Consider the following 13585-nt stretch of genomic DNA (forward strand, 5'->3'; position numbering starts at 1 on the left):
TAGTAATTTGTATGCCTTTACTTTCATAGAATAGTTTCTTGATAGGAAAGGCTATAGGTTGCTAAACTCTTTTGGGATAGGGGTTTTACACTAGAACAACCTAGTTGCACATCTAGATAGCTTGTTTTAGTTTAAGCTTTGTGCAAACTAGTTGGAGCCATAGGTCTAAGTTTTTATTAGTGCCTAATTCACCCCCTCCCCCTCTTAGGCTAGAGCACCCGATCACTTTCACCACCAATGTCTTCTGTGCCTTGCCCTGTCTGTTTTTCGTGATCTGCAATTGTTGGCGCCTGCAGTTGCTGATTGGACCAGAGGGAGCAGGACTAGGGAAGGGCAAGGAGGAGGAAGGGAAGAGAAGAGAAAGGGGAAATTAGGGTCTCCAAAATTCTTCAAATTACTTGACAAGTTCTTGATCGTCTCAATTAAGGTAAAACCCTAGCAGTCCCCAGGTGCTCATAGAGTGGGTTAGGATGAGTTAATTCGAGATTTAATCTGTTATCGGTAGTTTGACTTCATGCAGTGGCCGTAATCTTAAATATGGTAATTATTGGTCCAGAATTTCAATGTTCTGTAGATGCAAAAGTTGTAGGTTTCGTCGATATCTTTCCCATGGCGCTAATTTCGTTCAATTTGGATTAGCGGTTTAGGAGATATCAATGGAACTGTGCAGCTGTTCCATTTAGAAAAACTGTGCGCAGAAACTGTTTTCATAGTTTCGATATATTTAGAGGCTGAATTGCCCCTGGGCGCTGAAAGTTGAAGGAAATGTTCTGTAGATGTTCAAGTTGTGTTTATTTACCACATTTAATTAAGCCAATCAAAAGTTATGGGCCAAACAGCGAGTAACTTAGAGAACTTGTCGAATTTTCAGAAATTGTGAGGGTTAACGGTTTAGGCTGTTAGCTCGGTATTTCTTCGAGTATTTAGGGTTTTGGTCTATATGATCTAGTTCCTGAGAGTGGTTTATTCCACAGGTTCGATAAATTCTAGTGGCGAGCATGTGATGTCGGATTCTCGACAAGGTTAAGGCAAGTGCAATGACGAATCTCTTGATGTGTGAATATGTTTGTGGTTTCGTTGCTGCCCTTGGGCGACATTTACTCAATGTCTTTATTTTATATGTCAATCTTTAAGAATCATATCATAATTTTCTGGTTCTATCAAATGTTCAAGATTCGTGTGTTGCCTTTCATATCATTCAAGTGCCGGAGGTTTGTATAAACACTAGTTGTGCAATTTGGTTCTTATGTTCAGGTTCCTGTGAATAAGTGCTGGCCTCACTTATTCGGCTTTACTGGTAAATGCAAAGGAAGTTTCAGGTGACTTCCATTTCAGACGGAAACTACTGTTTCTGGATTTTCCGTTGTTCTTATACTTGCAGTCATTCTTTTGGTTCTGAGTTGTGCTTGCTGAGTATTTTTACTCACTCTTGTGTTTATTTGGCTTTTAGGTACTCGATGATCAAGTTTGCATGGGATGAGAGTAGCCACTTCATGATGAGCATGCACACATTTTTGCGATTCATTAAGCAAATCTCTAGGCTAAATAATTCTTTTGACATTGAGAACTGTCGTGTGGTCGTTTGGATGTCGTTTACGTTTGTTCGGTCTTGTTGGTCAATGTTGAGTTCTTAATACTGTTTAGTTATGTCATCTTGCTATTATATTACTTGTGTGCCCGCGAATATTAGAATTACAGAGAAGGCTGCCGAAATTTACTAGAATTTTGTACTTAGTGTAATTTACTGTCTTTAGTAGTAACCTCAAGGTAGGTCGGTACTTGGGGCGTTACAATGCAGTTGCAGAGTAGACTTACTCTGTAGTTGAGGGGAGTGCCCCGGATCCACGGACTAGTAAGAAAGGGGAAAAGTCGCGTGGGCGAATCGCGACGTCGATCCCATGCGTGTGTGTTAGGGTCCCCTGGCCAGGTTAAGAGTCTCGATTCGAATCGTCCGCCTCTCACGGCATGAGACTTCTTAACAATTTCTGTCACATAGAGTAACTTCTGTCACATAGAGTAACAAGTGGAATTGAAGAAAAGAATTATGGTTGTATGTTGACACGTTTGACCACCATGCATGCTTAGAGATAGATGCAAACATAGAACGGTTAATCAACCTAGAATATGAAAGCTAAGATTTGAAATTAAGGACCTACTCTTTGTTGTTTTTCAGCAAAATAAACCCAGAGCCTTACAAACCTTGCATGTTTAGTTAACGGACTAAGGTATATCCTATGATGGGTAAGCCATGCTGAGTATTAGTATACTCAGCCTTGTTTGTGGCACTGTTTTCAGGTATTAACTTTGAAGATATGATTTCGACTCTTACTTGGCCGTGCACTTTGCCTCTGGGCTGGTCTGTCGAGTGGGATGGTCCCTCAGCGGGCGCTGACACCGCTCCAACTGAGTGATGTCTTGTACGGGCTTTATCGAGGCGTCCCTTGTTTTGCTAGATGTCGTTTTTACCTCTTACGCCATAATAATGATACTCGAATAGTTTGTGTAGTATAAGACTCTGTAGTACTTCTCTACTTTCAGAACATGATTTGTAATAAATTAATTTTTTGTTGCAACTCTGAGATGTATGAAATGATCTGTATTGTAATCTCTGGGCTCACCTTCGTGTGAGTGTTGTTTGTGTGATCGTTTGTGTGATCCTGTAAGCGTGGCTTTAATCAAGGCTTCAACCGAGGAACTGCCAGTGAGTGCAATGTTTGGATTAGCGTTGCCTAGCAACAATGATTAGTGCACTCAGGCCTAGTTATTTTTGGTGGTTCCGCAACAGTGACTCTCCAGACGCAACAATCACGGGTGTAAAAGGACAGAATCTTGCCACAATGAATGCACACGTGAATGAATAGTATAATGATAGGCATCCCCAATTTTATTTCTAAAGATATTTCAGATGCAATTAGTGTGGTATATCTATTCGTATCATTTTTCTGGGATATTTTCCAAAAAAAGATATGATGTTTCTGATTTGACTCGCTAATAATTTTGGAATAAAATCAGTTGCCACGGATTAGATCCTTAATTCCAAATCTTGACTTGGGGGCTCCCCACAAGATACGGGTTTAGATTTAAGGCTCGGGGGCTGCGGGAGATGTGGCATCGGAGATTTATTTTTGTTGGCACCATTTTTTGACACGTGTTAAGGAAGATGATTTTTGTGAAGGGAAGGTGGCCGATTTGGAATGAATAGTTGCCGATTTGTGAAGGGAAGATTTAAACTTCAGCATTTAATAATTAATTTAATTGGCTTTATTTAAATTTCTAAGGTTTATTGTGTTTAGTATGCCATATAATCCCTTTTTGTTCCTCAAGTAATTAAAATTTTATCTAGGTTTAAATCTTGTTGCATTCATGCTTATGCATAGTTTTTAATTGAGTGAGTGTGGTTTGAATTCAAACTTGTACTTGAATTCAAACATGTTTGTTTGTTTTAGAAATAGAATAGAAAAGGAAAAGAGGACCCAGCCCAAACCCAAAACAAGAAAACCAGCCCAGGCAGCCCAGCTTTTCCCTCTCCCTTCGGCCCGAATTTCAGCCCAGCGGCCCACCTTCCTTTCCTCGGGGCCCAGCCCGACCCCTCCTCCTTTCCGTCTCGCGCTCAGCCCAGGTAGCTCTCCCCGCTCCGGCCCAAACGCGCGTGCCAGAGCCCAGCGCACCTCCCCGCTCCACGTCGCTCGCCCCGCCGCTGACCAACCGGTCCCACTAGTCAGGCCTGCCCCTTTCCTTTCCTTCTTCCTCCCGGCACCGGCTCGTGCCCGAGCTCTCCACTCCGCTCGGCCTGGCTCCCTCGCCTGCCCACGGGCCACCCCACCCCCGCAGGGTCCACTGGCCAGCCCCTCCGAGTGCCCTTCTCTTCTAGAAGCTTCCCCCACACGAGCCAGTATCAAGCCAGAACCGTTGCCGCGATACCCACCTGAAAACCTCGCCGGTTTCCTACCTTGGCGCGCACGCCGAGATACCGCCCGGCCTTTAATTGGCCACCACGGAACCCCTGCTCCCTATCCTACGCGCTAGCGCCCCCCCCCCAATAACCCTAGCCACCGCCCTCCGTTGCTCCGCCCGGAGCAGAGCCCCGCGCCGCCGCGTCCACGCTGCTCCGCCGCACCGTAGTCCCGGCCAGGCCGCGCAGCGGCCTCGCCACCACCCCAGGAGCACCACAGAGGCCGCCATCCCCGACCCCGGACCTCGCCTGCCTCGGAATTCCACCGGAGCGCCGCCACGGTGAGTTTGCTCCTCACCGTAATTCCTCGCTGCCGGCCCCGCTCCAGTCCTCCTGATCTCCTTCCACCTCCGCAGTACCACGGCGCAATGACGCGAGGGGATCCGAAGCTCGGAGGAGCACCCCCGCACCCAGACCGCGAAGCTCCCCCATCGCCGCCGCACGACCTCGTCGCTGGCCCCCCTGCGCCACGCTCCTGACCGTTCCGAGCCTTGGTGAGCATCTACCGACCCCCCTATATCTTCTGCGCCAGCTTCCGTAGCCGTAGCTCGCACCAAACCCGCCCGAGCACCGCACTCCGGCGAGGCACGGCGCCTGCACCGTCGCGCGCGCCGCCCCGAGCCTCCCCGTGCCCCGCTCAGGCCATAGGTGGACTACGCATGGCGCGTAGTCCATCCCAGACCCGAAGCCGCGTCGATTTGAGCCCCGGAGCGGCCGATTTGGGCCAAGTCCGGCGACCAGCGCCGCCGCCCCCGCGCCCTGTTAGTTTCTGGCCATCCGATTCGAAACCTACGGCCACGATTAGATTAGCTTACCCCTTTGATCCAAACCTTTAGATCTAGATCCAACGGCCGATAGTCACCCATACCGGTTCGGCCTAGCGTTTTTTCTAAAGAGTCCCTGAAGTTTCCTAGATTCAACCCGAGCTCCTGGCCAGTTCAAAAGAAATTAGATTTAGGTCCTGTTTTTAGCACTTAACACCCTGAGTTCCATTAAATTAGAACCCGCAGTCCACCCTTGGCAGTTTTGCGTGCTAACCCTTGCAGCTAAGGTTTAATTATGTTTTAGTCCTCGGTTTTGCCCAGAAACCCCCTGGAACTCCAGTTTTCTTACAAAAAGGTCCCTGGAACTTGTTTTTGGCTTAGATTTTGCGTTTTAGCTCCGTTTTAGGCGTTCTTTATATCCGCGGGATCGTTGTAATGCGTAGAATAGTTTTAGACTAGTTTAGTGTGCTGTTCCTATGTATTGATGTACTGTTCCTTAGCATTTGTTAGTGTTTGCTTGTATGCTTATTGTGTGTCTTGCTTTTGGCCATGTGTTCGTGAGTAGACGTTGATCCATTCGAGGAGCCCCAGTACCAGTACCCGGAGCAGCCGTCTTCTAACCAGTTTGAGCAGCAGCAGGAGCAGTACGAGGAAGGCAAGTATAACATGAACAACCTATCACTTTTAAATACACTTTCATACTACATTTTAATATTGTATGCCTATAAGGACTTTCCTAGCCACTTTATATCCTTTATATATATATCCTTGGGTTGCATTTTGGCTAGTTGTGCTAGGTGCTGCGCTATAACACATAATGGTCCGTTTTAATTAATTTGATTAATGGTATATGCAACTTAATTCTGTGAGTGGCCCTCTATGCTCCGTGCTTGGGTGGCTCACGTCCCGTTAAAATATGTTTTGTTAGAAACATGGTTTATGGGGCCAGCACGGTGCTTAGTGCTTGGTTGGCCACTCTCCATAAGGACCGGTTCATAGAGCGACAACCTGGGACAACAGCGCTACCACAAGACTGGAATGGGACGGTCTTGGCGTAATAATTAGGTCTTTTTGGTTTGGAGTAACTTACCTGCGGGGCAGGGGCGGTAAGCTTCTATGGCCCTCGTGCTGAGTGGCCTCGTCTGTGCTTCGTGTCTTGACGCCCACTAGACATGCTCCATAGTCGCCGATCCACCCTCGCGGTTACTCCTTACCAACGAGATTCTTTGTAAAGGCCTCATAGGGAGTTTGCTAGTCATCTCACCTAAGGAAGTGTGATGAACAACTAGCAAAGCTCACGACTTGTGGGTAAAGATGTGCAACCTCTGCAGAGTGTAAAACTGGTATACTAGCCGTGCTCATGGTTATGAGCGGCCCAGATCCTCCTTTTGATTAGTGGGGTTATCTTCCTTTGACGAGGCAGGTTTCCCCGGGTGGCTTGGTTTGGTTTGGTTTGGTTCTCAGTAGTAACATGATTAATTTTGATTAATTACTATGAAACTGGGTTTATGGTAATTAATCAACTCGTAGTAAATAGCTTTAATAAATTTTTGCCAACACTTAAAAGCTAATGCAGTTGAGTCAGCCAACCTTAGAGCCTCATAGTTTGTGTTATACTTGTTGAGTACAAGTTGTGTACTCACTCTTGCCTCTTCTCTACTTTTTCCTCTTGGATACTCTACTGCTGCTCAGTTCCAGCCGATGCGAGGGAGTTTGCTCAGCGCTACCAGGACTACGAGGACTTCTAGGCGTTCGTCTCCCAGTCGACGTCCCTGTGGCGCCCTGCTCAGCTTCGGAGAGTTTTATCGTATTTGTACTTCGCTTCCGCTATATCAGACATTTTTGTCATTGATGTAATAAATAACATTCGTACTCGCTTTATTATATCTTTTTACGTGATATGTGTTGTTATATATTGTTCATTCTGTTGTATATACGTGTGACTTGATCCTGGCACATATATGATTGCTCGGTTTATGTCCTTTTATAAACCGGGTGTTACAACAAGCCTTCATTAAGAGTGCAACAGTCATGGGCAACACAGTGCACAATGCAGTGGTCAAGACTTTTGCTGAAGGCACATTACCAGGGTGCATGGGTCCTTACTATATACAACCAGATTAGATGCAATATACTCCCTTGGAGGTGTCTATGGCAGCAGCCCTGTCGGCTCAAGATAGCCAGGCAGGAACAAGCAACAGTCAAATTCCCCCCCAGATGACTACTGCAGCATCGGTGGGTATAGCAGATCCTATCTACTCAACCACGCCGCCGATTGCTACAACTGTCCAAGATGGATCTGCGTCCATATTTCCTAAAGGGTGGAATCCTACTACTGGGTATGGTATGCATCCGGATTTCTTTTCTACGCCATCCAAGATGCAGTTTAATGCGTAGGCTTCTTAGCCGATAGCTTCTCAGCCTGATCCATCGGCCGTTCAGCCGATGGGTGCACAGCAGGATGCATTGGCAACACAGCTGAATGCACAAGGCGCATGGAGTCCACAACAAATGGAACAAGCTAATGCATCGGCGCCACCACCGATGACCCCACAGCAGCGTCTTGCTATCCTACTCCAACCCCAGTCTCCTTCAGAAGTGTTGTTGTCGCATTCTCCGCATCAGAAGGGAGTCAACTGGGTATTCCATAATCAAGCAACTGGACAGATACGGTATGTCAATGTGCCATACATGGATATTACTGGTCAACAATCGGCTAACCCATCAGCTACACAGCCGACGATGACTCAGCAGATACCTAATCAGATCTCCCAGCAAGCACAACAGATGCAATCGGCTGGACAGTCGATGAACCATGTAGCTCAACAACTTGCGATGATCACCAATGCAGCGACTACGGTTTCCCCTCAGCAAATGCCAATAGTTGAGCCGCAAGTTGATTGGAGCACAAAGATAGCTGAAGTGATGAGGGAGCAGTTTGGTTTGAGGCCAAAGCTACAATCCATTATGTACAAGACTCGCTATCTTCCAGCTTATGATCAGATTCCTCTCCCACACAAGTATAAGATGACTGACTTCACAAAGTTCTCAGGGCAGGGAGAAGTTTCTATGATGGAGCATGTTAATAGGTTCCTTCTACAGTTGAGAGAGCTGGGCAACCATGATGCACTCAGAGTCTGTTTGTTCTCCTTGTCTTTGTATGGATCGGCCTTTGCTTGGTTCACTACTTTGCTAGCAAATTCCATATTACATTGGGCCGATCTAGAGAGGCAATTTCATCAGTTCTTCTTCTCTGGGATTACTGAGTTAAAGTTGACCAATTTGACCGGCTTGAGACAAAGAAATGATGAATCGGTTGCTGTTTTATCCAAAGGTTCAGAGATGTCAAGAACCGATGTTACAGTTTGGTTCTGTCCGATTAGCAGTTGGCCGATGCAGCATTTAATGGGCTCTTGCCGCACATTAAAGATAAATATGCATCATAGGAGTTTGAAAGTATTAGCCAGATCGCGAGTCGGATGACAGGAGAGACTCGATCCTACGAGTCCAAGAAGCCTTTTCAGAAGCAGATCAACTATGTGGAATATTCTACCAATGATGAGTTTGAAGAGGAGCAAGAAACGGTCACATCGGCTGAGTGGATACAGAACAGCAAAAAGCCGGTGACGTGTCCATTTGGGAAGAAAGAGCCTGAGTCGTATGGGTTTGACATCACCAAAGCCGACAAGATCTTTGACTTGTTATTGTCGGAAGGGTTGATCAAGTTGAAGCCATATCACAAGATTCCATCGGAGGACGAGCTCAAGAATATGAAGTACTGCAAGTGGCACAACGCCACATCGCATGATACAAATGAGTGCAAGGTCTTCCGGCAGCAGATTCAGATGGCTTTTGAACAAGGGAGATTGAAATTTGAGGCTCCCAAGAAGACAATGAAGATCGACGGACATCCTTTCGCCACGAACATGGTTGATATGGCTAGAGATGAATGTTCTCCTCAAGCCAAGATTCTGACGTCGTCATCGGCCAAGAAATCTAGAGCTGCTGATCCTAAAGCGCAGATAGCGGCCGATGAGGTCAAAGGAAAGGGTCCGATGAAGGATGCTGAACGTTCATCGGCACCACGTAGAGGTGTAACGTCTCAAATGCTGTTGAACAAGTTTCAGCGTGATCGTGAAAGGCGGCGGCATACAGAGGAAGAGGAGCAACGCAAGCAAGATCATTGGAGGTGTCCTTTCTTTGTCTACTGCTGGGAAAAAGGGTTGATATTGCCATCGGCATATGATTGTCCCGAATGCAATGGTCAAGGCAGCCGATAATATGAAAGGTCACGTCATGAGCCCTATCGGCGTGAACGCACTCCTGTGCATGATCAGCTAGGAAAAAGGGTGTCGGTGCATGATCGACTGGGGGGCAGGACAATGGTATGTGATCCTGCTGGGAGAAGAGTGCCTGCACACGATCGGCTAGAATAGGTGGCCGATGACAGAGTGCAAGATGATCAGCCAATGCGGAGAGATCCAGAATGTGAGCCTGATCATACGGATCAATCTCAATGGTACGCAGGGGGTTTGACCTAGTCTCAGAAGTGACATGTTTAGAGGTTACGCCAGCTGGAGATCATTGAGGAAAAACAAGAACAGATTCTGCGCAAGAAAGGGATCAGGTCACAAGTTTGGCGTGCTAAGCCCAGGGCCGATAGTGATTAAGATTCTGGATCATCAGCTGCGCCAATTAATATGGTTTTCATAATGCCGAAAGAGTTTATGGCGCCAGGTGATGAAGATCATGAACCAGAATTAGAGGAAGCCATGGCACAGTTAAATTTGGAACCATTGCCAGCAACATTTGAGAAGCCAGAAGATGATAAGAGGCAACATCTTATGGCACTGTTCCTGAAGGGATTCGTTGATGGCAAGCCTGTTACGAAGATGTTGGTTGATGGAGGTGCAGCCGTGAATATAATGCCCTATGTTATGCTACGCAAGCTTGGGAAGAATCAAGATGATCTAACGAAGACTGATATGATGCTTAAGGATTTCGAAGGAGTCGTATCTCCTGCTTTGGGGGCATTATGCGTCGATCTCACAATTGGCAGTAAGACCCTTCCCACTACTTTCTTCGTTATTAATGGCAAAGGTTCATACAGTTTGCTGTTGGGTCTGGATTGGATACATGCCAATTGTTGCATTCCATCTACTATGCATCAATGTTTGATTCAGTGGGTTGACGATACTGTTGAAATAGTATCGGTCGATTCGTCATTTAGCGTGGCATCGGCTGAAGTCCATATAGTGAGTTATGATCGGATGAATTGTCTTTCTGGTCAAGCATGGGAGAAGGATTTCTTTCGGATGGCTGATTATGAAGTCACATCGGTGAAGTCAGGAGATTCTTCGGATGAGTCTTGATCAAAGAGGGGTATGGCCGATTGTAGTATTGGCCGGATTTTGTAAGTTATAGCCAATACTAGGAAGTATTGCCTTTAGTGCAAAAAATATGTGAAAGCCGATTCGCAAGTTGGATGCATCGGTTGTAATATGGCCGACACGATATGAGTCGTCCTTAGAGCAATAAATCACAAAGACAGAGTTTCTGGAAATGGATCATGTGTTTGCAATTCCTGGATATTACAATACATGGAGTGCCTTTACAATAATTCTAGCGCTTCTCGGGTTACTTTTATCGCACGCAGGCGAATTTGATCAATGTTTGCGATCACTTGATTATTATCCGCCGACAAGCTAGAAATCGGCTGCAGACTCTTATGGAGTTGATATGCTTGACGAGCATATTTCTGTTTGTCTTCTTGGATTTTGGTGATTGCCGGTGGAATCTAAGAAAGATCGTGATCTACGATGTCTATTGCTTGGTTTACCCGATTAAGTTCTTGCAGAAGACAATCACGTTCAGCTTCCAATTTAGCTTTGTTCCTCAAGATGCTAGCCTGGGTGTCATTCAGGGACTTGATTTCACCAACGGTCGATTCTGCTAAAGCTTTGAAGTTATCCCTTTGTTTGATGACTTTTTCCTGCTGAAGACGATCGGCAAGTTGTTTCTGGGCCTTATTGAATTGTGCACGATGACTCTCGATGAAGGCTGCAGGAGTTAATACTTCTTCAATTGATTATGGAAACTTGCCCTCTAGTTCTTCTAAAATGGTGCGGATCGGCTGTGCATTCTTGATCAATTGGCCGATGTCTTGATTTAGGAATTGGAGGGATTCTTGGAGTTTGGCATTGATTTCATCCAACAATACAACTAGATCGGTCGATATTGCTTCTTCTCCTTCTTCCTGTGAAGTTGCTCCAATTTGAAAAGAAAACAAACTATTGTCTGGAGATTCTTGTGCCTGACAGGGAGATGTGATTAGGATGGCCGATGGAGGCAAAGGGATGATGAAATCGGCCAAGGGGAAGGATGCTTACTTGCTTCAGGCGTATTACCTCTATGTTTGAGCCAGCAGGGACGAGGAGCTGCGATGAAGAGCTCGGGATTATAATGTCTGGTTGGCCCGATAGCGCATGGTCGGCAAGCTGAAGGATGATTGTCAGAATATACATAATGTATTTATGAGCAAGCTCTGAAGTCATACCTGTATCAATGGAGAATTTGCTTTGGATTTCCTGGGAGCCGAAGGTGAATGCTGTGCCTGATGAAACTCAAAGGAAAATGATGCCAAGTTCAGGATCATTGGAGAATTTAAATACTTGCTGAGTAAGCAGAATAATACTTGAACATTTGATGATGTATGAGAAGGTGTACTATGAGAGTCTTCTTCTCCTCCAAATTGGTGTTCAGGGGCATCTTAATTATAAAGCAAAGATGTGATCATCATTCAGATAAAGTGAAGACATGGGGTTCAGGCTTTTACCTTCTGAAGAAGAGGAGGGAAGGTCGATCAGAGTGTCTGTTTGGAGTACTGCTGCTGCTGAAGATTGGCCTGGAGATTTCTTTTTCTTATGAGTTGTCACCTTGGTATAAGATACCTTGCGTTTTCTCCTAGTGGCCACATCTGTCAGAGTTGGAGCGCCATAGTAGATATTTGGCTTATCGGCTGGCAAGGCATAGTTGATCGGCTGACCGCTTCTATTGATTGTTGGAGGATCATTACCGTTATCCTATTTAGATGGACGTTAGATACAAGTAAAGAATCTTATGGTACAACATGGAGAACAGGGTTGATTTTGTACCTCATTATCGGCTGCCTGATAATTTTCATACAAGGCCATGCAATATAGATTGGCCGATTTGCAGAAGATATGCTCTTGCCATTCAGACCACCATTGGATGAAAGGGGTAGCAGCAAAAGGTGCAATCTGCCAATCGGCTAAGAGTGTCATATCTACATCAGGCTCTAGATCTTTCAGCCGACTATAAGAGAGAGCACTATTGAGAGCTCCTCTGAATTGGACTTTACCGACAAAGAAGAGAGAAGGGGGCACTTGGCCAAATCCTAATTGTCTGGCTGCCACTGATGGATTATAGAATTCATAACTGGGGATATCTTTACCAGCTGTGAAATTAATTGGCAGAATTTTTGGGGAGATTATTTCCTTCATGATCTTGGTGGCTTCTTCATCAGTTTTCCATGAGTCAAGCTGGAGCTTGAAGGGGTTTTCATACATGATTTTTTCATCCTGATATGCAAACCAGATAGTGGAAATTTCTGGGAACCCATTGTAGAAAGACTTGAAAAAGTCAGTAATGCCAAGGGTCTTGGGATCATTGGCAATCATGATAGCTGCTTCACCAAATGATGTGCATTGGCGAGTGACGGTTTCTTCTTCTTCGGAGAAATTTTCTGATGGGAATTCTATCTCTGACAATTCAACTGTCATTGTTTTGTGCATGTACATGTGTAGCCACAACTGAATGAACCACCAGGGGCCTCCCAAGTTGGTGATCGGCTAGTTCTTTCTAAGTCTGGATGATACTTGATGAAGCAGGTGGTAAACTTACCCCAGAAGATTGCCGAGAGGGACAAGATTGCCAGTAGCCTGAATTTTTGCCAGCTTAAGATTATTATTTGTGTGGGCCGACTGCTTTGCCACAGAAGATGAATTTCTCAAGCCACATGTTGAGAAAGGCAGTATGCTCTCTGACAGATACTGATCCGGTCTTCATATTCTTGCCGATATATCCTTTCCATCCGCCGATGCTTTTTGTTTCAATCTTGAAAGATGCTTTTTCTAGCAAATGGAAAGATCTATCGGGAGCATGGATATTCAGGCCAGTGAGAATTACAACATCCAACAGAGTAGGTGTCATTGGACCATGGTTAAACATAAACGCGTTGACGGTGTCAGACCAAAAGTAAGAGGCCGATATGAGCATTGGCTCATTTCTAATCATCTCCAATAAAGATAAGTTCAGACATTGGCTGATATCATACTGTTCCCAATTGGTTCTATGAGCGTTAGCTATCCTACGGAACCAATTTCTCCACCCAGGAATAATGCTCGTCCAAGATCTGAAGGCCTGAGTCCAATCCAGGTTCATGTCGGAAGATTTTAGGGGAATCCTATTGGTTTCTAGATTAATTATACTAGTCGGATCTAGATTTCCCATGGGGCCTAGGCAGATCATGCTGGGTTGGTTCTCTAGTGGAATAATCATATTGCCCCTAAGATTCTGGAAGAAAAAGGGCGGAGATAAGAGACGCGACTGAAGAAATCAGAAGGGGAATAGAAAGCAGAAATACAGGTGGGGAAGGAGAAACGTACCTCTGGGATCTCGGAAATGGATGCCATTGCCGGAGGAGGAGTTCTTGGACTTGAATCTTCAAAACCCTAGGAGGGTTTTTTGGTTGCGATGGCGGTGGCGGAGCAGATGTATTCTTGAGCAGAGAAGGAGTTAGGAATGCTACAGTAGAAGTGCCAGCGAGAAAGGAGACGCAGATATTTAT

General features: G+C 45.6%; 1 long non-coding RNA gene across 1 annotated transcript; it reads left to right on the forward strand.

The window, feature by feature from the left end:
- Nucleotides 1-237: 237 nt before the first annotated feature.
- On the forward strand, nucleotides 238-1723 carry LOC120679492. Its single transcript, XR_005677208.1, has 2 exons — nucleotides 238-1319; nucleotides 1451-1723. It is a non-coding gene; the product is annotated as an uncharacterized LOC120679492 (long non-coding RNA).
- Nucleotides 1724-13585: the final 11862 nt, after the last annotated feature.

This window comes from Panicum virgatum, chromosome 6N (assembly GCF_016808335.1).
Source record: "Panicum virgatum strain AP13 chromosome 6N, P.virgatum_v5, whole genome shotgun sequence".
Classification (NCBI taxonomy): Eukaryota; Viridiplantae; Streptophyta; class Magnoliopsida; order Poales; family Poaceae; genus Panicum; species Panicum virgatum.